Below are 5,274 nucleotides of genomic sequence, written 5' to 3' on the forward strand. Positions count from 1 at the left end.
CAGGCCAGGCCAAGGTGCATGAATTCGTGAACTGGGCCTCTAGTAGTGATATAATGTAGAACATGATGACTATAGTTGACACAATGGTATATGGTATATTTGAAAGTTGTGGAGTAAATTCTGAGTTCTCAGCACAAGGGAAAAAACAACATTTTTTTATTTCTTCTTTTTTTTTTTTGGTATTTATATGAGATTAAAGGCCCGGTGCACAAATTTGTGCATGGGTGGGGTCCGGCCGGACCACCCTGATGGAGGCCCATAGGGCTGGGCCGGCCAGGGAGCAGGGCCACGGGTGGTTGGACTGCTGGCCCTGCCTCCAATAGGGGTGTTGGGGGCTGATCGGGGGCTGGGCCAGCTGTGGGGGAGGGTGCCAATCTGGGCTCAGATCAGGCTGGTGGCTGTCACTGTGCACATCATAGCCACCATTCATTCTGGTTGTTCTGATTGTTCCGCTGATCCAGTCACTGGGCTTTTATATATATAGATGTTGGTTGTTAACTAAAGTCAATTGTGGTCATCATTTCATAAATATGTAATTTAAATCATTGTGCTGTACTAATACCTTAAACTTATAAAAGTTAAATAAAAAATAAAGATACTATTACAAAACTTACATAACAATAATAATAATAATAATGGCAATGATAAAACTCATTTATTAAAACCACTCCAAAAGGAACCGAGACAGTATGTTATAACAAAATACATTGTAACACAGGTTTATACCTGTAAGAAGTACAGAGGAAAAGAAGAGCAGCAGTTACCATGGGCTCTTTCTGCACCTCTCTAGCATCTAGCATGGAAAAACAGGCAAGGATAAGTGAGTGAACATTATAAAACAACAGCTGATAATTGAGAAGAAACTGGAAACAAAAAACGAAATAGGAAAGTCAGAATTAGAAAATAAGTGTTTACAAAAGAATATTTGTAAATTTCAAAACATATAGCTACTTTTACATTTTACTTTGGGATGAAGTGTGATCCTATGCTGCCAGATAGAGGCAGTTTTTCTTTTCTTTTTAGAATATCTTCAAGTTTTAATCCTTTCTTTACTGTAACTAGACCAGTTTTGATTAAGAAAACTGTAGAAAGTTAGTAACTGCCACAAACAGTGGCATGTGTCCGGTTGCCAGAATCCTGCTTTGCAGGTGTTTGCCCAGTCTCTGCTCACACTCACTGGAATCGAGGGGCAAGCTTTTGTCCATGAGTGGCTTTTCCCCATATTTCCTTGTAAATGCTTTAGCGTTCTTACAGAATTTCTTATTGTCCTTGGAGTATTCTTGAGCTAAGTCCACCCTAAAGCAGTAGTTGGGCTCAGGTCAGCCACCAGCACTAGGAGGGCCTGGATCACTTGGTTGGTTTTGGTTGCTGGCTTTCAGTTTTCTGCACTAATTACAGGTACACAAACTTGCCCCTTTTCATCTATGTTCTGGTGACAGATCTTTGTTTTATTTATTTATTTATGTATTTATGTATGTATGTATGTATGTATGCATGTATTTATTTATTTATTTATTTATTTATTTATTATTTGTTTGTTTGTTTGTTTTAGTTTAAGCAAAATAGTTTATTGGCCTTCAAAACTGAGAAGTCCAGGATATTAAAAATGTCAGCAGAGTAAGTGGATGCTGCATGGAAATGCTCCTGGGAACAAACTGGAATTATAACTAAAATACAGAAAAACTTCCTGAATAATCAATGGAAAACTCACAGGAGAGAACCCTGACACCCGAGGACTGAAAGTAGAGACTAGTAGGAGGGACAGAGGCACAAAAGGACTGTCCAGGCACCCAGAGACAGCAACTGAAGTCCCAGAGAGATATCTCAGCTGTGGGGAGTTGCCACTGAGAACACTGGGATCTAATCCCCAAGTTGGGCCCCCCAGCAGAGAGACCCAAAACTGAGGAGGATACCCATATAACATCTAGCTGTGCAAAGCAGTGAGGTGCTGTCTGCCAGGGAGTAACAGCTGAAAATTAGGACACCCTTTTTTGGGCCAATGCACAAAATTCCCTGCGGAGCCAACCACCTTGTGCTCCAACAGAGGTAGGGCAAAGTGGACTGGAGCTGTGAGAGTGGACGTCAGGACTGGGGACTGGGGAGATAGAGCTCAGAAGGCAGACACCCCAAGTTTCCTGGTTTGAGTCATTCCCACATGCAGCAGAGGACATCTTTCCCACATATTCCTTGCCTGGGGGGAATACAGTTGACACACCCTATTGGAAAACACCTTGCCCTGAGGCCACATAAGAGATTAAAAATGATAATTAGCCTCCAGGTAGAAGCAACTGCCCCACCCTGTTGAAAAAAAAACTCATGCCACATTTGAGGACAATTGCCTGGGGGTGCAATTCAAGGTGGAATCCTATCAGTCTGTAGGCAGAGGTGGTCTCTGGAAGTTTGAGTCTATGCCTGATCTAATTAGTCAGGAACAGCCTTTATCACAGTCCTGCACTAGAGATTGAGAGGTGTAGAGGATCTACCTAATACATAGTCACAAACCCAAACAGACAACCAAAATGAGGAGGCAAAGAAACAACATGCAAATAAAAGAACTAGAGACTTCTACAGAAGAAGAGATAAATGAAGCAGAGATAAGAAATTTATCTGAAACAGAGTTCAGAGTAATGATGGTAAAGATGCTCAACAACATGAAAAAAGAACAGTCTGAGATAAAGAATGATGTAGCACATATAAAGAACATGTTGGAAGGAATACACTGCAGATTAGGGGAAGCTGAGGATCAAATCAGTGAATTAGAAGACAGTTGAAAATATCATTCAATCAGAAAACCAAAAAGAAAAAGCAATTAAAAAACAGGACAGCTTAAGGGAGCTGTGGGACAATGTGAAATGTAACAATATTCAAATAGCATGTGTGCCAGAATAGGCAGAACGGGAGAAAGGCATAGAGAAGGTGTTTGAAGATATAATGGCAGAAAACTTCCCTAACTTGGTAAAGGAAAAATTCACACAACTTCAGGAGGCACGGAGAATCTCAAACAAGAAGAACCCAAACAGGCCCACGCTCAGACACATCATAATTAAAATGCCAAATATTACAGACAAAGAGAATCTTAAAGGCAGCAAGAGAAAAGAAAACTGTTACCTACAAAGGAGTTCCCATAAGGCTGACACCTGATTTCTTATCAGAAACTCTACAGGCCAGAAGGGAATGGCATGAAGTATGCAAGGTAATGGCAAGCAAGGATCTGAGACTAAGATTACTATATCCAGCAAGGCTATCATTCAAAATATACGGTCAAATAAAGAGCTTCCCAGAAAAAGAAAAAGGCTAAAGGAGTACATCACCACCAAGCCAGCATTAAAAAATGCTACAGGGATTGCTGTAATGAGAAGAAATAGAGAGAGAAACCTAGTCATACAGCGATCTTCATTTTAAATGTGATCTCCAGCAGTTTGAACCTGTACTTGGCTGGAAAGTTGATTTTGATTTTGAAGGCTCCCTTATATATAGAGGGTTCTCAGGGACAATAAGCCCTTGCCAAGTCAGTAAATTAGCATCACCAACCTGGATGTCTCAGAAGTTTTTAATTCCACACCGGTGGATTTCCTTCAGCTCCTTCACCAGCTGCCTGCTGGCTGCCATCTGGGCCCCCAGCTTCTGTTCAATAGAATTTTGAAAGTGGGGCAGTTACCTCAAGCAATGGTGCTTGAACTTATGCTCACACATCCATCTGAGGCCCCATAACCAGCTCCCCCAGCACTAACTCGTCACTTCATAAGACACATTTTACATATTTTATTAAATAATTTATTAAACTAAAAATTTACAACAAATCTTTAAAAATGAAGAACAAAAGTTTTCAATTTTGACAATTTTTTAAATTTATTTGTTTGCTTTTATGATAGGAACTTTTAGAGTTTTATCTCAGAAATTTTTGTAGTTTGATCTACCCCAGTTCTGTGAAGATTTTCTCCTGTTTACTTCTAAAAGTTTTATAATATTTTAGCTTTTATGTTTAGATCTACAATTTATTTATCAGTATTTTTTAAAAAACTAAATCAATCTTGCATTTCGGGAATAAATTCCACTTGGTACGAATGTATGTATTATTTTTATATATTGGTGGATATGATTTACATTATTTAATAAAGAGTTTTAAATTTATGTTAATGAGGGATATTCATCTGACTTTGTTTACTGATAATATCTCTGTCTGGTTTTAGGGTATTAGGATCTTAAAACTTACCTCTAATTATTACAATATGCTAAACCTCTTCTAGCTTTAACTGTTGTTCACAAATCAAACTGCCATGGTTCCTAGTGACTACCTTTTAGTTTATATGGGGTTCTTCTGTTCTCAGGTCCACCAGATGCCCCTTTACTTCATTCTGCTTTTCCCTGTAGACACTGATCAGATACAGGTCTTGTGACAGCTGATGGCTTGTCCTGACCTACTGGCTCATGTGACTCATGAGGCTACCTGTTTTCTTGTTTGTAAAGATTATTTGTTTTTTACTTTGTTATATAATGGCAATGCATGTTTTTATGTGAGAATTCAAAAAAATCTCAAACCTATGCCATCAACTCGATCACTATTTTCTCAGAATCTCATACAATTATTTAAGTGATATAATCTACATATATATATATATATATATATATATATATATATATATATATCCTATCTAATAAAAGAGAAACATGGTAATTAACCGTAACTTCGCTACCCTACTCAGGGCGATATGCAAATTAACTGCCAACCAAGATGGCAGCCGGCAGCCAGGCAGCTGAAGCGAACAGGAGGCTACAGGAGGCTTGCTTGCTCCAGTGATGGAGGAAGCCAAGGTTCTGCCGGCCTCTAAGCTGCTCTCTAAGAAACAATGTTGCAATTATAGAAGCTAAAAAAAAACCCAGATACCTGCTTTCAGCCGTCAGAGCTGGAGCGAGCAGGACTGAAACAATGTTGCAATTATAGAACCCAAACAAACCCTAGATTCCTGCTTTCAGCAGCCGAGGCCTCAAGCTGGAGCCAGCCTCAGAGCTAAAGCCAGCTCTCAGCTCCAGTGACAGCCATAGAAGGTAAATAAACTCCAGAATAAAAAAAAAAAAGTAAAAAAGGAGAGGTTGGGAGCTTCAGTCACCCGCCAGCCTGTAAACGGCCCTCAGCTCCTCACCCAGAGTGGCCAGGCACCCCAGTGGGGACCCCCACCCTGAAGGGGGTGTGACCAGCTGCAAACAGCCATCATCTCCTCATCCAGGCTGACAGGCACCCAAGCGGGACCCCCATCCTGATCCGGGACACCCTTC

At 40.2% G+C, this 5,274-nt stretch overlaps 1 pseudogene; it reads right to left on the bottom strand.

The window, feature by feature from the left end:
* Positions 1-1,073: 1,073 nt before the first annotated feature.
* LOC106696622 lies at positions 1,074-3,609 on the bottom strand (annotated as a pseudogene).
* Positions 3,610-5,274: the final 1,665 nt, after the last annotated feature.

The sequence above is a fragment of the Myotis lucifugus genome, unplaced genomic scaffold (assembly GCF_000147115.1).
Source record: "Myotis lucifugus unplaced genomic scaffold, Myoluc2.0 scaffold_21, whole genome shotgun sequence".
NCBI classification, from domain to species: Eukaryota; Metazoa; Chordata; class Mammalia; order Chiroptera; family Vespertilionidae; genus Myotis; species Myotis lucifugus.